The sequence below is a fragment of the Delphinus delphis genome, chromosome 19 (assembly GCF_949987515.2).
Source record: "Delphinus delphis chromosome 19, mDelDel1.2, whole genome shotgun sequence".
Taxonomy (NCBI): Eukaryota; Metazoa; Chordata; class Mammalia; order Artiodactyla; family Delphinidae; genus Delphinus; species Delphinus delphis.
In genome coordinates, this window is record NC_082701.1 from 10,538,985 (window position 1) to 10,566,005 (window position 27,021).

Consider the following 27,021-nt stretch of genomic DNA (forward strand, 5'->3'; position numbering starts at 1 on the left):
ATTTCCACTCTTCCAGAAAGTTCCATAGGCTCCTCTCCCAGCTCCAAGCCCAGCACAGGTCTCCCTGCTTCCCCTTCAGGCAGCAGAGCGGCAGATCCCTGGCCAGAAGCCACAGGGGCTAAGAGGAGAAGGCTGGTGTGGTACCTACCAGGTCCCACACAAACTCCCCTCACCCCCATACCCAAGGCCAAAGCCCATCTGGGGTGAAGGCAGGGCCACTTTGACCTGGGCCTCCCCATCAGACACTCCCCTCCCTCTCTTGACGTCTCTCAGAAAAGCCTGGAAGCGCAGTCACTGCCTTCCGCGTGTGTAGCAATTGCGTGAACCCGTTAGCAGTAAACACTTAAAACAGCTCAATTTTTGCAACCTGCTTTCCACATGTCACCTTTTTTTCAATCTATCGAAGCCTCTGTAAGTGGATGAAGCTCCAGCTCCGGTCAACTTCTGACAGGCCCTTGAGCAAATCTCAGGGCTTGAGCTCGGAGCCACAGGGAAATTAAACTCACAGCCTCAAACCGCTGCTCCGACTAACGTTCCGCAAACTGCTCCCCACAGCCACGCAGGCAGCTGGCACTGTTAGCCCTCCTGTCTGCTGGGGCGAGGAAGGTGCTGATGTATACCCCCGTTTTACAGAAGGACCCACTGGGGTGCAGAGAAGTCAAGAAGCTGACGGAGAGTCAGTGGGGGAGTGAAGGGCTCCAACTCAGGACTGTGCCCCGCAAGCCTGGCTTAGCCACTGTCCTGTCTCCTCACCTCTCACAGGATTTTGCTGCAGCCGGTGGAGAAGTAAAGAGCTTCTGCTGTCCGTTTGGCTTTGTGTGGCCCACTGCTCAGCAAAGCATCTGCGGCCAGGCTGAGGGCCAGCCAGGATGGGGCCTATCTTGGGTCAGATGCAGCTAGAAGAGGGGATGGGAGTACTGGAAGGTGGGGACACAACTGGGGCAGAGGAACTAAAACCAAAACCTGGGACAGTGAAGTAGGTTGAATTGTGTCCCCCAAAAGGATATATCCAAGTGCTGCCCCTGGAATCTGAGACTGTGACCTCATCTTGGAATAAGGGTCTTTGCAGATGTATTTAAGATGTGTCTAAGGTAAGAACCTCAAGAGAAAATCATCCTAGATTAGGGTGGGTCTGAACTCCAATGACCAGTGTCTTCATGAGAAACAGAAGAGGAGGAAGATGCAGAGCAAAGGTCAGATGATGTGGAGGCAGAGACTAGAGTGACACGGCCACAGGCCGAGGATGCGGGGGTCTCCAAAAGCTGGAAAAGGCAAGACAGATCCTCCCCCAGAGCCTTCAGAAGGAGCGCAGCCCTGCCCATATCTCAGACTTGCAGCTTCAGGACTGTGAGAGAATAAATTCCTGTTGTTCTGAGCCCCCCCGGTTTGTGGGCATTGTTATGGCGGCCCCAGGACACTCACTCAACACAGACATGCTCAGGGACTGGGGTGAGGGGCTTCCTCTTAAAGCATTTCCCAGGGCAGGGTCAGAATCAGGAGCCTGGTCTTGCCACGTGCGGGGAGATTGACAGGCCCACCCTCTCCGGCTGGTTGGTAGCTCCAGCCTACGGGAGAGCAGCCACCAAGACCCCCTCATGGAGGCTCCCCGACAGGAGAAACGCCCAGAGTGATGGGACTCTGGGGTGAATCAGGCTGCAGTTGGCGCTCTGGGCGTTGGCAGGTTTATTTTGCCAGCCTCGCTCCTCCCATGGCCACTTTTGTGTCCTTCTGCCTTAGCCACTGGATCGAGGCTGCTTTGCCAGATGGTGGGGGTGGGTACCCAGGAGGCTGGGACCCTCTCCCGGCTTCCCCTGGGTTCCTTCCCAGTGAGGAGGGGGAGAGCAAATAAAACCTCCCACTCTGGTTCCATGCTAGGAGGCAGGGGAGGAGGCCGTTTCTGGCAGTGTTCCCTTTGGTTTCCATGAAGAAAATTAACATTTAATTACAGTAGGAGCTGAAAAGAACATATCCCGGAGAAGGCTGTGGGGACCTGTCACTCACCTCCCGTCTCCCTTCTTCTCTCTCTCCTTCCCGCCCACCATCCTTTCTCCCCAAAGCCCGTGCCACCCCATGCCATCTCCGTGCCAGCCCCCGCCCCTCCCTCCAATCACCAGTGACACTCAACCCACATCAAGGTGAGTCAGCAAGAATTCCCCAAGCCCTCCCCCAACCCCACCCCAGTCACTCCAGCCCAATTTATTGAACAAAAACTGTTCAGAAGACTCCAACATCTTCCACCCAGAGATATTTCAGCATTTTGCATAATTGCCAATTAAGATCAGTTTCCATCATTCAATTATGGATGAAGATTCCTATGTGCTGATCAGCAACCTGCACACACAAACACACACACTTTGTGGATCTGGGAACCTGCAGACCCTACAGAGCATCTCCCTTGGTGGACATCGCCTTTTGGCCCCAGCTCCGGGTCAGTGTGCACCCATGTGTGCACATGCAGCCTCACACGTGGACACAAAGGCAGCTGTGTGGCTGGCAGGAGTGGACTTAAGGGTTAAAGTCGCGATGGGCTGCGCCATCCCTGCCACCATTCAGTAGGGTCAGCACATTTCCGTTATCCAGCCGCCCGCCTGTTAATTAATCACTCATTAGGCTAATCACAGCTATCTCGTCTCCCACTAGGGGGGAAGATGTTAGCACAGTGGAATGCCAAACCCAAAACGCAACTAATGGGGCTGCAGGAAGGCAGAGGGAGAGAGAGTGGGATGACAGGAAGTTTCTAAAACTGAGGCGGGCGCTCACAATCAAACGGAAGTCGTACGTGTGCAGGAGCCCTCCAGAGGGTGGAAGCCGCCCCTTGGCGGGCAGCCACAGCAGCCCCTCTCCCTGTCCTCCTGTGGGCCCTTTCCCATTTCAATCCTAATCAGTTCCCATCTCAGGCTGTGAATTGAGACCTGGGCCCTGGGTACAGGAAGAGAAAGAGAGAGGGGGCACCCCACGGGGACCGCAGGAACATCTCTCTACAAATAGAAAGACAGTCCCCAGATATTAATGCAGATGTTTCCATTGGAGTCCATGTGGGGTGTAGATCCTGGGAGGGTGACTCCAGGGAAATGAGTCACCCCAAATTCCAAGAGGAATTGCAAGTTCATCCAAATCTATGGCCCGGAGGAAGAAGACAGGAGAAAAACTACTAGCCACTTGCCATGACCCAGGCGCTACGCTAGAAAGAAAAGGACCCTTTTCCCAACAAAGCAGCAAAGCTCTGTGGAGACCCATTGGGGAAACAGCTTCAGACAAGGTGTTGTTTTTATGTCACCAAGACTAGTCAAATGCCTATGTCCAAAGAGATAGATCCTAAGAGGAGAGAACAAGCAAAACCCTTGCTAAAGAAACAAATTTAAGAAGTAAAACCTACTCTGAGAGAAGCACAAACCAGGCCTTGCTAAATGAGGGCCGGCAGCCTTCAATTAGAAGCTGGTTCAGCATCTTCGAAGAGCACCAACTACCCCCCTCTCCAGCATGAGGAGCCCCAATTGCTCACCTAAAGCCACGTTTTCTACCCAGAAGTTTCCACCCACAGATATGCTAAACCCTTCCTGCTGCCTGTTTTGCTTCATTAGGGCTATTTGCTATCAAAATGCACAATTATTAGGGGAGTAATGATGTTTAGGTGTATCATTTGCAAGAAATTAAATCTAAACATCTGGGTAGTAAATGAGGGAAAAAGATATTAGGAAATTTGGTTTTAAGTGTTTATGCTAATTTATTCAACTCAGTCGAGTGTAATCAACCCTGAACCCCAGGAACTGTCAGTGTGGGTGACAATTGCAGGCAGAGACGGGCTGGGGAGAAGTTATCACGTTGCTGTGCTCTGAGGCCAGAGGACAAGCACACCAGCCTCGCAGAAGCATCATCTTGGGGACAGGGAGGAAGCTGGAGAAATGTGTGTTCAAATCCTCCCAGGGGACAAACCTGCTCACCTTGACTGCAACTCAACCGTTCAACCTGAATCATGGGGCGATGCATGCCCTTGGATCAAATCCGCAAGAAGGAGACCATTTGCTGTCCAGCGGGGAACCTGGGAGCCATCACTGTAAGTTAAACTCCATTCAAGAGGTGTCCACGGGGCCCCGGAGTTCATGTCCCAGCTCCTTGCTTAATGGCTGTGAGATCCTAGCCAAGTCGTTTGATCTCCTCAAACCTTCCTTTCCATCGTTTGAAAAATGGTGATGAGAATGGCACCTGCACCATCAGATTGTTGTGAGGATTAAATGACAGTGTGTGTTGATATATAATCCTGGGTACAATGACTGACACATAACAAGAGCTTAATAAATGGAGTTACTTCCATGGGACCCTATCCTCCAGGCCCAGAGAGTCCCTCCCATCCAGTAGGAGCCATATTGTCTACACAACCTATAGGGTGGCGAGGGGCTGACACTCTTGGTCCCACGGAGCTGAGAGGGCTTTCTGCTACATCCCCTGTGGATCTGGGGGTGGCTCGTGGAGGAGGAGAGCTCTGAGCCAAGCCTGGAAGGTTGGTAGGATTCTGACTGGTTGGAATTCAGGAGAAGGACGTGGTGGAAAGAATGGGCTAACAGAAGCACAGAGGTGGAACTTGGCAAAAGGCTTCTTTGGCAGGAGAGGGGATGTTCAAGGAGGAAGCAGGAGACAAATTTGAGTCAGGGTCTCCCAAGAGGTGGGAACTTAGCATCTTAGGGGCAAGACTTGCCCTATGCCTCTTGTGTAGATGGGCAAGAGGAAGTATTCTGTCTGCATCCTTTGCTGAAGGGGAGCACAGTGGTCAAGGTGGAAGGGATGGAGAGGGTATGTGCCTGGCAGCTGCAACAGGAAAGGAAGAGCGCCAGTGGAGCGCCCAGAAGGTGGGGTACAGCTAGCTGTGTCCCCCCAGCCACGTCAGGACAGACGGCTGCTCGAAAACAGATGTGGGTTTGAGCAGGGTCCAGGGCACTGTCTGCTTCCGGGAGGTGTTCCCTTGTCCCTCATGGCACCTGGCCCCCCAGCTACCTGGGCCACATCCAACCTGCAAACCCACCCAAGAGATGTGCAGCTTTGAGCAAGTTGCTTCATCTCCCTGGGTGTCACCTGCCTCGTGGGATTGATTTGAGGATACAACGCATGAGTTTCTGCAAGAGTCCCCAGCCCATGGTCAGGGCAGTGTTATTTACTAATGTTACATAAAGTTAGAGTGAAAAGCTAGCAGACCAGCCATCTGTTAGATGTCTGGTACTGGAGCTCAAGAACGCAGACCAGCTTTGGCCCGGCCCCCAGCCCCACTGCCCACGGGCCAAGTCACAGCGATGGGGTCTCCTGGGGGCAGCAGCCTCGTCTCCGTGTGACAGGATAAGCTTGGGGCTGGAGGCGTCTCCCCACGTCTTAGCCGGTCACAGTGACAGGAAAGGGTGCCTTCTCCTCATCTCGGGGTAGCCGACGGGAAGTCAGCGGGAGGTGGGAATATTGAAACAAGCATGGCAACAACACAGAAGAGCTGGAAGACTGCCTGCTACGGCCCCGAGAACCCAGGGAGCTTTCGCCTGTGCTGAGGTCATGGAGAAAAGGTGAGACTGCAGGTGTGTGCAGTTGTGCAGACATGTGGGGCAGCTTAATGAACGGCTGTGACCGGCAACCTCAGTGGCTTGGCTGACCGACAACAAGAGGAATCAACGCAGCCCCCGGCGGCTCATTTCCACCATCCCATCGGTCCTGGACAGACAGCAGGCATGTGTCCTGGTCTTGGGGTGCAGCATCCAATGCAGGAAGCGCCCTCCCAGCCCACCACCCAGGAGTGCATTTATTAAGGGTCCCCACCCCAGCCCAGGGGTGGGTGCAGTAGCCTCTCCCCACCCCCAGCATCAACCGTATACCTCTCAGCCCCTGTGTGCCCTCTGACCCTCTCACCCTTGTTCTCCTACAGTCAGCCTCGCTCCAGGCTGAAACTCATTCACTCAAAGCCACAGTACATCATTCTCTTGGCCCAGCCGTCTCTCCTTAAGGCCTTTCTCCCCAGCACACCCCGAGAAAGCCAGCTGAGTCTGAGAGGCACAGGGGTTCGTCCTACTTCCAGCCTGGCGCAGCTCCGCCCATTGCATCTCCCTCCTGACTCCTTCCTGCCCCTGCCTCACAGCACTCCCTCCTTTCCTGTGGGCCTGCTGGCTGTCTCCTGGGGTCTGTCCCTCTCCCGCCTGGCCCACCAACCCCACACCCCCTGACTTTTATTCTAACCCCTACTATACCCCCAAAGATCCCTGGCTCATTGTACAATGCTCCCTAGGTATCTTCAAGCAGAAAGGGCCTAGTCATTCTTGGCCCAAAGAAGGAAGCCAAGGGAAGAATTCTGGGACAGTCTGACCCTGTGTATCACCACACAGGAAATAATGGGAGTGATGCAAGGAATCAGAGGCTGAGAGAGGGTAAGTGATCTGTCCAGGGTTATACAGCGTCTCAGCAGCAGACACTCAACCCCACCCAAGGCTCCCAAGACCTGCTGTCCACCAAGGGCACAGAGGGCTCCCGCAGCCAACCCTAGAAGCAGCCATTGGAGGGTCCTGACTGCAAAGACGTGGAGGATGCTCTGATGATCCTCGCAAATGTGTCAACATATTTAGCTTCGATTCCTGGCTGAGGTTTGTGTCTTTATAAAATAATGGCATCTCTGAAACTCACTGATTAATGTATTAAAGGAATTGGAAGGAACAGGATCTGAGGCAAAGGGACCAGTTAGGAAGCTTTAGCAGTGTCCAGGTGTCCAGGAGAGAGGTGCTGGGCTTCACTGAGGGCCAGTTCCCACCTCCGGAGATGAGTGGCCATGTCTGGGGTTGTCATGAGTGAGAGCAACTGTTCCCACTTGAATGGCCTCTGCTGAGTCCCCACTGCACTTCACAGACACAAACCCCTCTCACCTGCGTCTCCACGCCCTTCACAACCGGGGTCCAGTCCCGCCTTGGCAAGTCCCCTCTCTGTTCACTTCACCGTCTCTCTCAGTCTCTCCAACACAAGCTCCTGTGAAGTCTTGGCACAGGTTGGTCCTACAGCCTGAACTACCCCCGCCCCCAGCCCTGCACATCCTCCCCAGCCACTCGGCACAGGGTCACCTCCCCATTCTAAATGCTCTTCCTCCAATTGTCTTTAGGGACAACTGTTTCCTTTAGGGTCCTTACAACAGCTTGTAATTATATGTGTGTAGTATCGATCTAGGTATAGTCACAGATGCTGGATATAGATGATATAGATGTAAATATCAATGACAATGGTATGAGTACAGATAACGGATGCTACAGACATGGACCCCTTGTTTGTGGCCACTTTCCTCACCAGATTATCAGCTCCCCCGGCACAGTCCATGCTCGCCTTCCACTCCTCAGGTCTGCGCCTGGCACACGTCGGGCCCTGGTTATGCTTTCTGAGTGGACGGGTGGATGAGGCCCACAGAGCCTCCTTGCATGGCAGTGGGGAAAGGGCTCCGGTAGAGGCAGAGATGTCAACAGACAGCTTTCACCTCTACGGCACAAGTGGTCTCAGCATCAGGGAGCTGTCCCCTGGCTGGAGTGTCCAGGGGGCGGAGGGTGTCTTAATACAGCTCATGAGCAGGGGGACGGCCTTTCCAATCTCTGCAAATGTCACCAACTTCCAGAGATCTGTGAAATTACCCATCCAAGGCACGCGGCCCATAACTCCTTCTAACGTGCCTTTGTGTCCGTTTCAATATCTCCACCGGCTCTTTCTGGGAAGGCAGCACCTGCGGGTCACTGGCACCCTCTGCTACACATGGCTCCCGGGGCCTCCGTATTCGGGGAGAGTCAAAGTGTCCAGTCACCCCTGGTGGCAGCAGTACCCGGGGGCAGAGAACACCGCTGGTCTCTGCTCCCACACAAGACGCCCTCCCCTAGAGCAGACCCCTCCCCTCTCCTGTCTCCCACATGCATAGTCTCTGCAGACCCCAGACCTGGTGGGCTCTGGAGCCGGAGCCTGGGATTCAGGTCCTCGAGCTCCTCCCTCAGCGCAGTCCAGCTAGCTCACAGGGCTCCTGCGGACCGTGGCCTCACCTCCAGGAAGCCCAGAGTTCCGGGGCCAGCTGTGGAAGTGGGGGAGGGGTGGTACTCTCCCTCCAGCTTGTCTCGGGCGAGTGGGTGTGGGAGCAGCTACAAGAGGAGCGGCTGTGCCGGGCATTAGGACTCTGCGCCTCACCACCCACTGATGCCAGGCTTGGTGTTTCTCCAGGAAGCAGGGAGTCCCGGGGATCTCAGTGTGCTCAGAGCTCAGAGGGGCTGATGGCATGCGCGGTGCCCCACCTGGAGAGAAAGGAGTACCGAGGAGAAGATGGTGTTCCTCTTGGCAGGAGGACACTGGGGGAGGGGTGGGCTGTTCTGTGTTCCTGGGGAGGCCACGTCCACCGCCCTCAAATTCTAGAGACTTCTAGACTCCACCCCCCCCATGGTGGCCGCATTCCTAAAGCCTGATAATAAGGTTCCTCAACATATCGCAGGTATATTGAAACACCTGTTGCTTGAAGGTGGGACGTTGAGATTAGGGTGGGGGGACAGGTGGGAAGGGTGGAGGGGTTATGGGATTCGTGGTCTCAGTTTTATTTCCTCAGTCAGCTAACATACTGTGAGTGCTAAAAACCTCCCTCTTTCACAACAGCCAACTGTCCATCAACAGATAAATGGATCAATATTGTGTGGTCTGTCCATGCAGTGGAATACTATTCAGTCACGAAGAGGAATGAAGTACTGGTGCGTGCTACAAAAGGCCAGATTTGATTCCACTTATATGGAACACCCAGAACAGGCAAATCCATAGAGACAGAGAGTGGATCGATGTTTGCCAGGGGCTGCGCGTGGAGGGCCGGGGAGTGACTGCGGATGGACACAAGGTTCTCTTTGGGGGGATGAAAAGGTTCTGAAACAAGATAGAGGTGGTGGTTGCACCATACTTTGAGTGTACTAAAGGCCACTGAATTTTCAACTTGAAATGATTCTAGTTAACCGTACGTTATGTAAAATTTACCTCGATTTTTAAAAATCGGACCCCTCTCTGCCTCTCCTGTTCCCTCTGAGTACAGAGCTTCATCCTCCCCACCCCAACTCCTGCAGAAAATTCCAAAAAGGACTCTGGTCCACCCTTCACCATACTAATACCATGGTCAGCTTCCCAAAACCCAACCTCTTCAGGTCTAGCTGCTGTTCTCTCCACAGGGCACACAGAACCACCGCACCAGAGCTCCACCCACCCAGGCTCCTTGCTCGTGCTCCAGCCTCTGGCACTCCTCTTGAGCAACTGTCCTTTCTTACCTCCATGCCTTTCCTCTGTCTGCAGTCGTCTGTCCACCTCTTTCTCCCCAGGAAACTCCTATGCATCCTTCAAGAAAGCTCAAAAGCCCTTCCACTGGGCTCCCAAAGAGTCTGTTGTGCCTCTATACAGCTCTGCCCTCACTGCGAGGGACGGATACGCTGTATCCTCCATGGGACAGCAAGCTCCTCCAGGGGAGGGGACACGAACCCAAGAACAAGCATGACGACTAACATCTTTTCATTCCACAAATACCACAGGAGGCCAAGGATTCAATGAAGAATGAATAAAGGAGGCCGGCTCAGCCCATGAGGACCTCTGATTCCCACAGGGAAATAGTCTCTCGTCATTCAGATTCTTTCCGTTCAGCTTCAAAACACCCCAGCCCTCCCATCTTCCTGGGAAAGTGAGCCGAGTTGGGAAGGGAGAGGATGAAGCTGGGGAGGTTACTTCTACAAGTTCCTCCTTCTTTGAACCCTGACAGCATTTCTCCGCGGAGCTACACCATTTAAGAATTAGAGCCCACGTCTTTGTTTATACCCTCCACCCCTTGCGAAGGGCCCCCCAACCCTCCTGGGCCTGGACTCTTCCTGCTGCATTGTTTCCCCATGGTAAGTGCCACTTGCTGGAGTGATTTGAATAGCATGCCCCCAAAACACATGTCCACCCAGAACCTCAGAATGCAGCCTGATTTGGAAATGGGGGTCCACGCCAACATCATTAGTTACGGGCCTTGAGATGAAAGCTCCCCAGTTTAGGATGGGTCCTAAATGCAACGGCTGGTGTCTACCTAAGAGAATAGAGAGGGAGGTCTGCGCACAGAGATACAGGGAAGAGGGAGGCAGAGATGGGAGTGATGCAGCCACAAGCCAAGGAATGCCCGGATTCACCAGAAGCTGGGAGAGGGGCCTGGAACAGACCCTTCCCTCAGAGGTTCCAGAAGGAACCAACCCCACCAACACCAAGCTGGGAGAGGGGCCTGGAACAGACTCTTCCCTCAGAGATTCCAGAGGAACCAACCCCACCAACACCAAGCTGGGAGAGGGGCCTGGAACAGACCCTTCCCTCAGAGGTTCCAGAAGGAACCAACCCCACCAACACCAAGCTGGGAGAGGGGCCTGGAACAGACTCTTCCCTCAGAGATTCCAGAGGAACCAACCCCACCAACACCAAGCTGGGAGAGGGGCCTGGAACAGACCCTTCCCTCAGAGGTTCCAGAAGGAACCAACCCCACCAACACCAAGCTGGGAGAGGGGCCTGGAACAGACTCTTCCCTCAGAGATTCCAGAGGAACCAACCCCACCAACACCAAGCTGGGAGAGGGGCCTGGAACAGACCCTTCCCTCAGAGGTTCCAGAGGAACCAACCCCACCAACACCTTGATCTCAGCCTTGTGGCCTCCAGAACTGTAAGACAATACATTTCTGTTGTGTAAAGCCACCAGGTGGTGGAAATTTGTTATGCTAACCCTAGGAAACGAATACACTTGCTAACATTCCAGATAATTTACTGGTTATGTTCATTATTTGTCTCCACTTTCCAGGACGCACATTCTATGAGAGCAGAGATTTCTGCCTCTTTATCCACCGGTGGGTCCCAAGCTCCTAGAACGGTGCCCACCACACGGAGAGAGATGAGTAATCATAGATGAGTGGATGTTGCACCTGAGCCCGAACCTCACCCAGCTCAGCCAGCTACCAGCTGTGTGACTGGGCAAGTTCCCAGACCTCTCTGACCCTCAGGTTTCTCTTCTGTAGGGCACAAACAGTAGCAACCACTTCCCATGATGCTGTTACAAAGAATAAATGATTAGAAAGGCTTATAATGTGCCTGGTACAGAGTAAGCCCTCAAATGTTAGAAATGGGGTTGGAAATGGAGTCACTTGAAAGTAGATTAACAGTGGTTCTCAGCAGGGGCAACTGTGCCCCCCACCCCAGCTCCATGTCTGGAGACAGTATCGTCACACCCTGTGGGAGGGGCGCTTGGGCACATAGTGGGTGGAGGGGTGGAGGTGAGGAAGGCTGCTCTACATCCTGCAGTGTCCAGGACAGCCCCCACCAAAAAGAGTTTATCCCGCCCCCATGTCAATAGTGCCCAGGTTGAGAAGCACTGATGTCAAGTCCACAATGGTTTCTGGAGCGGAAGAAGCAGGACATCAATGCAGAGTGAAAGCTCAGACACAGAGTGATATACGGGGTTTGTGCAGGGTGGGGGGGGCGACGGCAGGAGGCTGTGTTTCTAAGGCGAGGCCAAGACCTGCCTCATTGGCTGCCATCTTGAAAACTCCCACAGAATTTCTCCAGTCTGAGCGTAGCCGTCATCTATCCTGTACTTCTTCTGGAGGCACTCAGTCCACACCCACTCCAGGTGGAGGGAAGACGGCAGGGAGGAGGTTCTCTGATTATTTTGCTACTGCTCTCACCACTGCCATCCCCGCCACCATCAGTAGCATCAAATTTTCCTAGGGCTGCTCTACAAAAACAAACTCCTCCTGGGTTTAACCCTGAGGCCTGGCAGCCACCCGTTACAGGGACTCTACTGCGGCTTCACTGGACCCAGACCAGGAAATCCAGACGGGGATGCACAGGAGAACTCACCACCCCTCTGCTCTGCAGTGGGGTCTCTGCAAGACAGTGACACGTTACGAAACTTTCACTCCCCCTTCACCACCACAGAAACCAGTGTGTTTCCTCTCCTCCAAAGCACTTCCAAAGCAGTGGGCAAATTACCGGGGAGATGTTAGCAATGGCCTGGAGAAGAAAGGAGCGGGCTTGCCCGATGTGTCACTCCCTCGAGCCCGCCGATTTGGGGAAGACGCCCACTAAGACCAAGAATGGGTACAAGAGGAGGAGCCCACGTGAGCCTTAGCAGAGCAGGGACCTTGGCCCACCGCGGAGTCTGCCAGGCGCCGGGCCCCCAATTAACCTCCAGTACATATGTCAGGGCGGCCGGAAGACAGGCAACAGATCCCCCCATAGACAGCTGCCTGCAGGAGAAGCCGCTCTGATGCAGACGCTGGGGGACCACACAAGCTGGGTACTTTGCTCAGGGAGTAGGACGGAGGGATGAAGCGGGGAGGCAACTCTTTTTATAGCAAGAAACAAACTGTTTTGCTTTAAGAAGCCAAAAAAAAAAGAAGAAAGAAACAAAGAAATGAAGAAAGAGAATGTTTCTGGAAGCGTAGTGAGCCATTTTGGTTAGAGCTGGAGGGGAGGAGGGTTCGGAGCCAGGCACGCTGAGGCTGGGGTCTGCCCCAGCCCCCAGAACAGCTGAGCGCAAGGCAGGCCAGTGTCAGCTGGCCCACAGCCTGCACTGTGTGTGACTTACCCTCACGCTCACAGAAGCCTGGGGAGTGGGGGAATCGCTACCCCAATTTCACAGGTGAAGAATACAGGGCTCAGCCAGTTGGTGAGGCCACCGGTCAGTGACAGGGAGAGCAGGATGTGGCCCAGCCCCGAGCCCCCCCCCCCCCGCCTCATCGGCCGACTGACCGACTGTGCTGTCCTGGGGACCCCAGGGTCTCTCATTCCTGAGCAAGCTGGGAGAGGATCCCTCCCTGACTTCCCTCTCCCTCATCCGCCTTCCCCGTCACCTCCATCCACTGAACCAAGAACTGATTCAACGTATTACAACTGGCCGAGGCCTCCCAAGGCCATCCCCCCAACCCCCCCAGACTCCAGAGCCAACACTGTGGCCTCCCTTCTTTCCTCCCTTTCTTCTGTCCACGTAGACACCAGAGCTGCTCGTCAGGGAGAAAGCTCCATCCCATAATAAACAGTATGAACTATTTATAACCCTGAAAACATCTTTATTATTATTTTTCTTCCCTCCAGAGACAATCTCGCACAATCCTGCCCAGTGCACACCGCGCGGACGGCAGGGCCGCGGGCCGGGCGCTTCCTCCAGCCCTGCCCGCCCGGGGAGCAGATGGCGGCGTGGGTGTTAGGTACCAGCCTCCTGGCAGTCCGAACATCTGTTCCCGTTAGAAAATGCTAATTGCCATCAGTCAGGACAGCACCTACCCACATTTACATGCAAGCGCATACACGCGCTCACACACACACACACACACACATCGAAACTTCTCCAAGCGCAACACTCCCTGCATGATAACTAGGTGGTTGGTACCTTTGCCACACGGAGGCCAGCGCCTCCCCATAGGCTCCACCTGGGCTGCGCAGCCTCTCCAGGACCTGCCCTGGACCCACAGCAAGGAAGGGCGTTAAGGAGTCCCTCAGTGGATGACTGGGCTCCAGCTCCCATGGCCTCTCATCTGCCTGCCTGGGGGTGGACACAGCGTCACTGGCTCTGCGCAGTGGGGGTCAGGTCACCTGGACAGAATGCCTGCAGAGACCAGGCGTTCCTTTGAGCTCTCCTTCTCCATTTGGCTGGGGCATCTACATCAGTGACCTCTCTCCGAGCAAAGATTCTGGGTGCCCCATACCTCCCAGGAATAACCTAGCCAGATCTTTCAGCCCAGAGGTCTGTTCCACTTCCAGATCTGGAGGGTGGTCCCCATGTGCTTGTGGGGAGATGCTCTGCAGCACCGTTCACGGCCCCGAGGCCAGCCTCCTCTGAATGTGTGTTGCGCCCCATGTGCTGGGACCAGCTTTTCCTGCCCTCAGGTGTCAGGTGGGACCTCGCCCTTGCTGCCAGCCTCCATCCCCCAGCCTCGGGCCCTGGGCTTCACTAGACCTGTGGACCACAGTTTGATTGACACATCTCCCACTTCCCCAGACCCCAGTGATCTGGAAGAGTCCTGGGGGCCGGGGGGCACGGTGTTTCCCACCACAAAGCCTTGTCCTCCTGAAGGAGCACAGACCCAGGCTGGTCCCCTCGTGGGAGGGCAGTCTGCAGCGATCCAAGATACTGACAACAGGTGACTCTCTGCCCAAGTGTGCAACCTGAGGGCCCCAGTGCTTCCAGAAGGTGGGCTTGGAATAGCCTGTTATATAAGGAGAAACGAGCATTCTCCTGAGAGCCCTTCCCCACCCCACCCCCCAACACACACACATGGCCTGAAGAAAGCAAGCAGTTTAGTTCTTTTCCTCCTGTGGCAGGTGCTGCTGCTGTTGGGCCCAGGGACTGGTCTGAGTGGTCAGCTCAGATGATTGAAGGAGCGGTGTCCATGTGGATCCAGGCACCAGGTGGGAAGAAGGGACTCCGGACACAGCTGGCAGGGGACCTCCTGACGGTGTAACATCACTGCCACTTGTGAACCCTGGCACGGGGCTGCCTTCACTCCCACGGTGATGGAAGGAGGCGCACAGCTACGCAAGACAGTTAGGAGAGGCCAGCAGGTCACACTTGCTCATCTGCTCTCATTCCCCAGTGTAGGAATTTCCAGAGAGAGCAGAAAATAAGGAGCTGGGCGGGAGCACGGAGGAGAGGAGGAAGGAGGGAAAGGGCAGAAAACATTACACAGGCTCCGAACACCTTTTCAATTGTTCTGTCTTTAGAAGGTCCTGCGAACACACACGGGATGCTGGGACATGGCCACGTGATGTCCGCGGAGCATGTTCCCGTTGGACGTTGGGTGCCAGGACTGCTGTCCCCACTTCCTGCCCTGCCTGCCTGAAATAGAAAGGTTTAAAAAACCCACCAAGCAACTTCTGCCCTGGACGGCTCCCCATCTGCAAGGTGGGCAGCAAGGCCTGTGTACACCTGTTCACCGAGCTACTCTCCCCTCCAGCCCTGTGCCCTGCGATCGCCAGCATCAAGGGGAATGTTACCCTGGACCTGCTCTATGCCGGCTCCGGGAGCTGGTACGTGGTTTCCCGGGCTCCACTTTAACTGGGCTTGTCTCTGTTCGGAATTCCGTGTTTCTCTCCACTAGGTCTGTGAGTGCTCGGCGTGGAGACCTTGAGCAGGGTCCCCAGGAAGTGTCCTTCTCAGACTGGACCCCTCCCATCGCGCTCTCCCAGCCTCTGTTTTCTCCTGCAGCTCCCAAGCACGCCTGGCCTGTCTCCCACTCAGGAGCCTGGACTCAGGCCCTGGAGGAGGTCCTTCTCCAACCCCAGGGACAGTGCATACTGCCGCCTCCTGGCCCAGCACCTGCAGCTTCCCCCGCAGTACCACTCAGTCTGCATCCCTTCCCTGTGGAGACGCAGAACGCCCCCTCGACAGGTGCCCTCTGGGACACTGGGGATGCAAGGACCACGAGCACACCAAACCCGAGAGCTAAGTCCAGTCCCTGGAGCCGTCACCTGGCCCAGCTTCTCAGCCCCAACTGTGGGCATCTGGGGCCGGGTCATTCTCTGTTGGTAGGCACTGCTGTGTGCACGGGAGGATGCTTAGCAGCTTCTCTGGCCTCCAGCCACAAGACGCTCATAGCCTCCCCTAGTCGCGACAATCAAAAACATCTCCAGACATTGCACGGTTGCCCCCAGCTGAGTCCAGGGCTCTAACCAGAAAGCCTTACAGGTGACAACCATAACCTAGGTGGTCGTGCTCTCCTGTGGAATGGACAGTGTCAGGGACGGTGGAAGGCAATTCGCCCTGCCTGGGAGGTCAGGAGGGCCTGTGAAGGCCTCACAGAGGGGATGGCAGCGGCACTGGGCCTGGAGGAGGAGCTGGACGTTTACCAGCTGTGAGGAGGGGCAGGGCAGGGAAGATAAGAACAGAGAGGCAGCAGTGTGGGTGGGGCAGCGAGGAGGGAGGGAGGGGCCAGAGGGGACAGGACAGGTCAGGGGCTAGACCTTGGATGTCACAACCAGATGCCACATGTCACTGGTCAGTCCTGACCATCCTTCCAGGAGGCTCTTTGGGCACATTTCCACATCCCCTCCACCTTCTGCCTGGCTTTCCTCCCCTCCATCCTCATTTCCCACTTCACAGCTTTTCTGCCTCATTGGTTGACTAAGGCCTGAGAGCTGAGAGAGGCCCTAGTTAAGCATGAAAGACTGCAGAGCAAGGAAATACTCCCACCCCTATAAGATAAAAAGGGATGAAGCTTAAAAATCAGCTTTGTAATAATAATAGTAAGCAATGAAAATAATCAGTGACTTCCAGAGAGGGGGTGGGTGGGAATAGATGGATGGACGATGGATGAATGGATGGATACACACATACATAAATGGATGAGAGATACATGGATGGGTGAGTGAATGGATAGATAAATACATGATTGATAGATACATACATACATACATACATACATATGTATATACAGATAGATACATGGATGGATGGCTATATATATATAGAAAGAGAGAGAGAGAGAGACAGCAAAACAAATCCTGCATTTTTTCTCTGTACATTCTCCTTTGGGGTTCATTTCAGAAAGGTTGGCCCAGGGCCCTGATGTGTAGTGGTGGCTGAAGAGACAAGTGTCCAAGCCTGGACTAATTCTCACTGGGCAAGAGTGAGGTGGTCTGGATCTGTGGGGAGCAGGCTCCAGCCCAGGGTTCTGCTCATCTCTTGGCAGCACCAAGGCCCCATGACTCTCCCTTTCTGTCCTGCAAAGCCCCTCCAGGCCCTGGGACCAGCCCTGAGCTGAGATGGGCTTGGAGCAGGGTGCCCACACTCCATGTCAAGTCCCGGCCCTGCCACATGCCCCTGCCTGGATAACTGTCCCACATCCCTGTCTCAGTGTCCTGCCAATGAGGACCTGGCCACTTGCTCTCAGACCTCCCAGCGGGGAGGAGGGGGCTGCTGCTTGCACTCCCCAGATCTCTGTTGTATATGTTGGTCTTTGGGTCTGATCCCACCCCAAGCACACCAGGGGCTGCATGGAGCCTGCCACACTGGACTCCCCACCTCTGCCCACAGCTGGATACAGCCAGATCTGTGACCCCAGGAAGCAGGTTCCTTTCAAGGTTCCAGGGCTTCCTGGTGGGTTCCCCCTCCTCCCAACAGGAAGTGATAATGTGGGCCAAGGAACGTTCCACGTAAGGGGGAGGGCAGCTTGCTGGGCAGAGACAGGAGAAGATGCACGAAGTGGTGGGGGAGAGAGATTCAAGGTCCTCTGCTTACTGAGGTATACCTCCAGACCTGGGCTCCTGTGAGATGCACATCTCACAGGGTGCCCTGAGGATTAAATAAGAACTCAGTGTGAGAATTTTGCACACATGTGCGGGTTGTCCTGCCAACCACAGGCTGTATTTTATCAATCTCTGTACCATCCTATTCTTAGCTCAGGACCCACAGCACCAGGCTGTTTCCTGCCCTTAATGTGCTCCATAAACGTTGGAGAGTGAATACTTACACACTTGGATTTCATCCTAACTATGGATGTTACCAGCCCAAGAGATCACCCCACCCTCAATGGTCAACATGGGTGTGTCTGAGACAACAACCCACACCCAGTGGCCAACATGGGTGTGTCTGAGACAACAACCTACACCCAGTGGCCAACATGCGTGTATCTGAGACATCACCCCACCCACACAGAGGAAAGAGTAGAGATTGTTACCAGCAAATTTGGCAGGCTGGTGGAGGTGGGGTGGGGATTGGGAGTGGGGTGTCTTCACTCAGTAGCTCATCTCTAGTGTACTGGGCCCTCTATATGAAATGTCATAGCATTATATAAAGAGGCTCATCAGATTTCACAGGTAATGGTATTAAAATTCATCTCATCCAATCCACGCCCCACCAACACACACGTGCACCTCACGTTAGAATCCCTTCCCCCACATCCCCACCAAGTGCTTCTCAAACCTGGGCACCACCCCCACCCACCGCCTTAAGCCCCTCAAGGAAACATGGTGATGAGATGGGGGTAGCTGAGTAAGCACATACAGCATTTCTAAAGCGTTTCGGCCGAAGTACTTTAGAGAAATAGGACTGTTACGTCACAACCAACAAGGGCATATCGTGGATGAGACGTAAGATCTGCATGAATTTTTAAGATAACAAGACATCAAAGAAATGTCAGGTTTCCTTGGACCCCTTCTGGCAACAGATGCCCAGTCTTTCAGGGGCGCAGGTTTAATATTCCTGCCCTTTTGGAGTCTTCAGAGGAAAAATTCATACCTCCAGTGGAATACTGTGTGCTCTCTATCATCCAAGACAAGCCATTTAATCTCCCTTTTCCTGAGCACAGCCTACCGCATACAGGTGCATGTTCCACCTCTGGGATGCACCATCACATTAAAGAAATTATAACCAGTCCTTCCTTTAGACTCAGAAAACGAGAAAAACTCACTCAAATTAATTTCTTCATAGAAGATAAAATAAGGCTTGTACCTGCCTCAGCGAAAATGCCTCCTGAAAATGCCTGCCTTTACCACGCAGTCTGGGGCACTTCGTCATGGCAGCCCAAGTAAACGAATGCACCCTCACACATGACCACATTCCAAACAAGGATGCTGCTCTGGGTACACCAGTCAGCCACAGAGTTTATTCAAACTTCACCAGTTTTGTGAGCTGACTCATGTATCCTCTGTATCTGTGCTTCTCAAACCCTGTGGCAAAGAACTCACTCTTTTACTTCCAATTTACTGCAGACCTACATTTTGGGTTTTTGTTTTTTAAAGCTATAAAAATGGGATTACTGGAAGAATGGAATAAAAAGACATACAAAATACAAAGCCCAATTTCTTATTATTAGGTTCAGTAGACACAAAATCGGACAGAAAACTGCTCTTTCACATTGGCTGTAAAAGGTTCTAAATGAATACTTCCATCCTCATCTTGCAGAGACCAGGGCAGCAGCTCACAGGCAGGCACTGGTTCTTGGACCTCACTCTGAGTAGCTCTGATTTGGATCCTAGAGACACGTGAGCCAGTGTTGTCACCAGGGAGCAGCTGTGGGATCAAATTCTAGATGGCCCCGTGCTAACCATTCCTCTGTAGCTCAGTTTCCTCAGGGAACCTAGCTTACAGGGTCATCGTGAGGATTAACAGAGACGAGGACCTCGGCTAAGATACCTGAAACATGCGTCAGCTGGACCAATATCCAAGCCCCACGTACTGCTTTAGAGGCTCCAGGCCCAGGGGCGTCTCCCACGGGAGGCTGTTTCATGAGTGTGCTGTTTGATCTTTGTTGAACTTGGGTTTGTCTTCTGATTGCTTCCAGGTCCTTCTGGGATGCTGGCATCCTGATGAACCCCCACCGGTAGCTGCAGGTGGCCACACCCTGCGAGCTTCCTGCAATTCCAGCAGTTACCCAGCCACACTCAGCGACACAAGGTCACTCAAAACACCATCTGTCCATGCGTCACCTCCTCTCCCGCCTCAAGGAAAAAGAGAAAAAGGATTCTGTTCCACCTCCATGTTTTCTCCCCCCACTCCGCACACACCCCCCACTAAAGTTAAGCTTGTCTCGACCTCTACTTCTAAATGAATTTTTCTTCCTGAGGCATTTGCTGACACTCTTTCTGTTCTTTGCCCCTCAGAACACCGATGTCTTTGAAAACACCAGGCCTGGGAATACTTAATGTATCCTTGCAAATCGGATAAAAAAAATAATTTTCTCCCAATCCATAAAAATCCCCACTCATCTGTTTGCCCTTTGAGGGGAGTTCACTGCCACGTCAACGCAGAAGAACAAAGTAAGGCTTCTATGGAATCAGACCCAGGGGCCTAGGCCAGTGCCCGTCCGGCAGTGGGACCAGCAAGCACACGTCAACTTCCGGGTTAGGTCGGCTCACAAACCCTCATGGCCCCCAGTAGCCCATTTTGAATCTCGAATCAGTGGATTTGTACAAATCCATGTAGAACCTCTCACACGTCTCTGTCCAGGACTTGTCCTTGAAGCCCGAAGTCCTTTACAGGAACTGCACGTGATGCGTGCACAAGTGTGTCAGCATAGCACGCTGAAACACAAAAACTTGTCCCTCCCTCCTCTCCACGCACCTGCCTGCTGCTGTTGCTGGTGATAATCTTTTACAGCTCGGACCAGATGACATGGCCCTGATACCGATGGCCCGTAATCTCACGGGAAGATGCACCACGTGCACATGAAGGTGACTGCGGACGGCGTTTTCCGTTCTCCGAGGAGGATGCCCCACCCATGTTGGACTTTTGGTATCCGTAGACTTCAGTGCAGCTGGTACCAGGCCGTTTGCAGCCTCAGCTCCCCCTCGTCCCCTGACACCTTTGTTCCTTTCTCTACTGGCCTCCCCCAGTCCTGGATTCTCACTCCCGCACTTCATCCTCCGGTAGCCTGCTGCACTCCTCAGGCTTCAGAGCCTCCACATTTCTAACCCCCAGCGCTGCTACGTGCCGCCCACCTCCTTCCCCCGAGGCCTCTCTCCCTCACCTTCGCATCCCTTCCTTTGGGCCTCCCAAGCCTCCAGGGAGACCCTCACTGGCCCGGTTCTGAAACAGCTCCCAAGACGTGCGGCAGGAACTGTTTACTTTTAGTTTGCTCTCAAGACCAGTCTCAACAGTGGACTGATGACACAGAAAGGACCTCAGCCAAAAGCACCCGGCACTGCTGCCCCCCCTTGAATTACAGAGGACCTATGACCTTGGGTTGGGGTTTTCAAGAAGCCCCTCTTATAGCTTGAGGGTTCTGGCCTTCCTAATTGGCCTATGGGTACATTCTTATCATTGTCTTTAAAATGACTAATGATGGTACTTCTGGGTGGGGGACAAGCAGAGTTCACGGTGTCTGGGCTCACCTTCCTCCCCGGTAGTCTTGGCGGATACAGTAGGTAGAATTGTGTCCCCCCAAAAGGATATCTTGAGATCCTCACCCCAAGTACCTGTAACTGTGACCTTACTTGGACTTAGGGTCTTTGCAGATGTGATCAAGTTAAGAGGAGGTCCTCCTGCAGTAGGGTGGCCCTAATCCACAGCCGGAGTCTTCATAAAGTGAGGGAAACTTGGACATACACAGAGGGGCACGGTGTGTCAAGACTCAGGGACAGACAGACACCGAGGGGAGAAGTCACGTGGTGACGGAAGCAGAGACTGGAATGATGTGTCTGCCAGCCAAGGAACGCCGAGGGCTGCCAGTGACCACAGAATCTGGAGAGAGAACGGGCCCTGCTGGCACCTTGATTGCAGACCTCCAGCCCCCAGAAGTGTGAGAGAATAAATATCTGTTGTTTCAAGGCCCGCCGTTTTGTGGTCCTTTGTTGCCACAGCCCCAGGACTCGCCCACAGAGCATCTGAATCTGGAGCCCCCCCACACACACACAGGTTCCCCATCTCAAAGCCCTGGGCTCTGATGAGACGGCTGCCAATCCCTGCCACTCTTCTCAGACTATTTCCATCCTGGGAGCAGCCAGCATTGCTTCCCTTCCAGCCCCAGAGCTGAAGCTACATCTGGAAACTCTTCTCACCCTTAATTGTTCTTAATGCTTTAACACACTGAGTGACTAATGGGCTCTAATTGGACAGCCCCGTCGCCGTCGCCGAGGGGGTGCTCTGACAGCACCCTCCGCCACCCGCCCAGCCTCCTGGGTTGCTCACTCCCAGAGTTCAAAGGTCACCAACAAAAAATACTGGCCTGTTCTCCCATTTTTAAAAAGATGTCACACCAGTGCCAATAAGCGGTTTCATCCTTCAACCAACAAACATGAGGCAAAGAAAAGGAGAGCAAAAAACCAAAAGCAGATGGGACAGCATATCACCAGTGCCACCGAGGTTTGTGACACCTGTCTTGGACAGAAAGAAGGGTTCTTGGAGGCAAACCTGGCACTAGTGAATGTTAAAGAGGCTGGAAGATTCCAGCCACAGAGAAACAGGGTCCAGGCCTTCCCCACGCAATCAGAGGAAAGGAGAGGGGAGAGAGAGAAAGAGAGACAGAGAGAGAGAGATAGGGAGAGAATGAATATAAGGAGAGGGTTCCAGACTCTTCCCCCTTCCTCATGGGCGCATCCCCAGAACGTGTTCTAGTAGTAAATGTTCAGAAGGAAGGATTAAAGCTGACCTCAGCGCTCTCCCAAGTCTTCTTTTCCAAACACGTTTAGCAATAGAAGAGCAACCACAGGTATTTCTAGAAAGACTCATCTTTCCTTTCAAAAGCTGGCTCAAGCTAAAGTCTTCAAATTAAAATATCAGGCATGAGAAGCAAATAAGATGCCTCTGCAAGAAGGGAGAAACACCAGCCTCATCGTTCAGGTGCGTATTACCTGTTCCACCCAGCAGCCACCGGGACTTCCTCATGCGTGGCAGGAATGTAATAACTGCAAGTGTCAGAGAAACATCCCATTAGCTTCTGGTGTAACTAGATAAAGTCACGCTCTCCCTCTCCACACCACCGGGGAGACATTTACCTCGATGCTCTAGAAAGCTCTGTGTGCATTAATATTGCTGATGCGGGCAGGCTTTGCTACGGCTTGGCCCCCCGAGGGTGCCATGTGATGGATTCCAGTTTAACAGCTTTTAAAAACAAGCAGACAAGAGACGAGCGTGATGGATGGTGCAGGAAGCACGCTCATTCGGGAATGATTTATGGGAAGTCGCATGTTGCCGCTCAGGGGTCCATCCCCTAGGCTGGGAACTGGGGTAGACAGATGGGCTCTAATATCGTTGGGGGGGGACAACAGCCTGAAGTGCTAGCTGCACAGCCACGACACGCTCACGCCTGACCCAACACGCGTGGGGCAGCCCCCGCTTCGGCCACGCGCTCTCCTCTGTACTTGAAAAAGTGCGACTGGCCCAGCCCAAAGCCATTCTTCTTGGGTGTGGACTTTCCCCTTCTCTCGCCCCTGCAGGTTTTAGGAGCACCCTCTGAGGGGCCAGAGGTCAGAGCAGAAGACTTTGTCCATCTCTCAGCTCCAGAACAAAGGTGCTCCCCCACCCCAAAAAACATCTGGAGAAGGAACAGCCAGCTGTGCCCTCTGCTCTGTCTGAGTGACCGTGACGCACAGCACGGAGGGTTGGAAGGAGTCAGACCGTCCAATGAGAGTGGCGACGGGGAGGGGAGAGAGAAAGGGGAGGGTCGCGGATAGAAGAGTGTGTGATGCCCACTGCGAGTTTCTGTTCTGGATACTGGCAGGCGGGTCCTGCCCTGTTGGTCTAGAGCACGCATCTGTCCCTGGCTTCTGCCACTGCACATAAGAGACAAATCTCATTTTGCAGCAGATAAATTTCCACCCATGTTTTTAATAAGGACTCAGAACTTACAGTAAAATCCAAATCAAATCCATATTTAAAGGTTGAGCCTCAGAATGGGATGTAATTTATGGGACCCTTTCCAAGGCAGAGGAAGGGAGCCAGGGATGGAACAATGTCTTGGGAGGAAACAGCTTCCTCCCGCGCCCTCCTCTGACCCCTTCCTGCCCCCACCTGACCCCAGGGCTCCATCGAGGATGCGTCTGCAGCGATGGGGAGCTACACTAGACAGTCCCACATGCCACAGGAGCTGGAACAGCCTGCTCACCAGAGCAGAAGCTCCTGTGTGCCCTTCTGTGCAGTTTCTCCATCACCGATCCCAGAGTACCCCTAGGGAGCACTTTCTCCAGGCAACCTTCCACTGCGAGAGGGCATGGAAGACGTATATATGCAGGGGCTCCATACGTGCCTGTGTTGGCGCCTCTCCCCAGCACCATCATCCCCCAAACCTCCATCCCCCAGGTCGACTTGTCTCCAAAACGCCTGTTCCTGCTGAAGGTGATTAAGTCACGGATGAGGGGGCCCCTGGGGGAGAGAAACCAGATGGGATGCCTGCTGCCCCATGCCTCATTTTCTTTTCAGCCTCAGCTCTGGAAGCATGGGGGCACCTGGAGGGTGGGTTTGGCAGCCCCCTCTGAAGCCTGCATCTGGATCCCACTGAGGAGAGTGGGAGCACCGCCACTGGGTGGGAGGGTGTCTGCAGGGGCTCAGCAGCCGGCACGCCTGACCGCTGATCAATGTGCCTGGCCCTCTCCCTTCAGACCCACCACCCACCTGAAGGTGATCAGAAGGTGATACACAGGGCCCAGCTGCCTCTGCAGGCTTCAATGCTGCTCAGGGTGAACGGGACGTGAGGGTCTTCCCTTCGATGCTTCTCTCCCCTGGGCTTCACCCCACTGGGAGGGAGAAGACCCTTGATGCACATTCCCTAAGCATGCCTTCGGAAGCCACAAGGGGACAGAAAGGGCGTGTGTACCCAGAAGCCGCTCCGGGTGGAAAGGAGCTTGCGTAGCCCTCCTCTGAGCCCCAAATTCCCGGCCCTGCCATCGGGATCGGCCAGTCTAGTGCTTTCAGCTTCCACAACACCAAGGATTTACCTTTTGAGGAGAATGCTCGTTCTCAAACCCACAGAAAGGCGAGGCTGGGGCCTGCAGCCTCCTTCAAGGAGGCAGCAAGGAGAAGTACCCTCCGAGGGATCACAGAGCTGATCCACAGTCACCTGCCCTCAGGATGTGGGCACCCTGCTGCCCTTCCCCCAGGGACAGAGCCAGGTGCACTTGCTCAGAACCAGGAGCCTGAGATTAAGGGGATGGTGCATGACCCTAGGGGTTATCTGGCTTACGCTGAGGTCAGCCCCAAATCATGTGTCCAGTGAGGGTGCTTCAGAGAGCTGGCAAGGCTGGTATCTCGGTGCGTGCAGTGACGAGTGACGAAGGGGCTGCGGAGGATGGCACCCTGGCACTGGTTTTATGGCAACGCTGTGAGGAGCCCCAGAGAGGAAGCTTCAGAAGGTCCTGGGGGATTGAGACTTTCTGATCGGTCATGAGGACTTGCTCCTCTGTCCCAGTGTGGTCTGGGGCATATGTTCTTCCTTTCCGGGCTCTCTAAGTGGTCTCCAGTGGTTTAGGGAACGGAATGACAGCATGATTTCAGCGTAGAAGAGGGGTTGTTCAACATACTCATCTCCAACACGTCCCCAGACCCACACCTTTCTCATCCCAGGTCCACGGCACAGTCACCCTTCCCTGGGAGAAGGAGCATCCTCCTTGCTGGTCCCCCTGCTTCTGCTCTGACCTCCCTTCCCTGTTTGTCCCCCACCCAGAAGGCAACGTCATCTTCATACAACTCAAATCAGGTCATTCATCCCTTGCCCAGAGCCCTTCAATGGCTCCTACCATCCTTAAGACAAAATCCAAAATCCTTAACCCTGACCTAAAAGCTTCTGAACGTAGCCTGGTCACTCTCTACCTCACCTCCTTCCATGCCCTGCTCACCCACTCCACCCTGGCAGACCAGCCTTCCTGCTGCTTTTCCAATGTGCCTGTGCGTCACTGCCTCAGGGCCTTTGTATTTGCCGCTCCCCCGCCTGGACCTCTGCCCTCAGAGCTCTGCCAGGTGGCCTCCTTCAACCTATGCTCACACCAGCACCCGGGGCCGCCCTGACTGCCTGCGTGCTCAGCAGCCTCCACGGTTCTCAATTACCCCCGCCCACCTCATTTTCTTCATAGCCGTGTCACTACCTGACGTTGCTCTAAATAAGCATCTGTTTACCCTCCACGTCCCCGCTAGAAGATAAACACTACGAGGGCAAGAACTTGGTGTGTCTCTACTGCATCTCCAGACCCACACCTGGGCTCGGCACCTGGAGGGGCTCAGGAATGGTTGGATGACTGAATGCAGACCAGTCAGTGGACCCACCAGCCCACTGAAGAAAAGGACCCAAATGCTCTGAGGCAGGAAGATAATCGATTTGCGTCACGAAAAGAACACAAGCAGTGCATTCCTGGAGATCCACCAGTGTCGTCTGTAGAATCTGATTCCATGGATTCTAAAATGGGCATCTTTTAAGGAGCATTAGAGAGACCAGCCTGTGTTCCGGTCTCTTTGCAGAATTCTTGTTGGTATCTTTCCGACTATGGGGTATGGGGGCTCTGGTCTTTCCTGCCCTGGATGACATGGACCCACCAGCTTTGCGCATTTTCTCAGCAGGGAGCGGGGCTGCACGGGTGTAATAACGAATTTTTCTGGTTTCTGTCCCTGGTACCTGAGAGGTAACCTCTAAAACCCATGGAATTCCTGAAAGATGGGAGTGCCTTTTGATATTCAAGTCCCTTCAGACCACAGCTGACTTTATGCTAACCAGGTGACTCAGGTACACCCTCAGATAGCTTCAAGGAAGGGGTACTGGTTAGAGGTTTGGTATTTTCACTTCCCACCTCAGGGGAGGGAAGAGTTGCTAAAGACTGAGTTCAACCACGTGGCCAATGACATAATAAGACCCCAGTAAAACTCTGGACACCCAAAGCTCGGGACCTTGGTGGTTGATACACACATGGATGTTCTGGGAGGGTGAGCTGCCCTAACTCTATCGGAAGAGGGCATGAGGCTCCAAGTCTGTCCGGCGCCCTCCCAGACCCCTCCTATGTGTATCTTTATAATAAAACTACTTGTAAGTATAGCACTTTCTTGAGCTTTGCAAGCTGTTCTAACAAATTATCAAAACTGAGGGGGTTGTAGGAACCCTCGAATCTGTAGCCAGTGGTCAGAAGTGCAAGTGGCCCTGAGACTTGCAGCTGAAGTGGGGCAGTCTTGTGGGAGGACGGGCCCTAAGCCTCTGGGGTCTGCCAATAACTCTAGGTGGCGAGTGCCAGGGTTGAAGTACAGTCCAGCCACCGGAGGGGGGAACAGGGCAATCACCGAGTCCCCTCTAGAGCCAGATGAAGGCATCAGAGCCCATCAATGGTTACAGGGGAATGTGCACAGCAGGACACGGAACCGTGCAGGGGAGGGTCAGACCCCGACCTTGGCCTCTAGGCATTTTGTGCTGACACTGGACAATGGACACAACCCTGTCCACCTTCCTTCCTGGGATAACAACTTCACGGCCAGGCTGATGGATTTCAGCAGCCACTCCTTACAAAATCCCACCCAAGGCATTCCTGGGGATCTGCTGATTCTCCCTATCCTACTCCCTGAAGCCACAGAAGACACCACAATCAGCAAACCAGAGCCAGCAGAAG

The 27,021-nt window shown here is 54.0% G+C and overlaps 1 protein-coding gene across 11 annotated transcripts in view; it reads right to left on the minus strand.

Moving 5' to 3' along the window:
- Positions 1 to 27,021, minus strand: part of RBFOX3 (RNA binding fox-1 homolog 3) — a 499,416-nt gene that overhangs the window by 308,714 nt on the left and 163,681 nt on the right. The window lies entirely within an intron of this gene.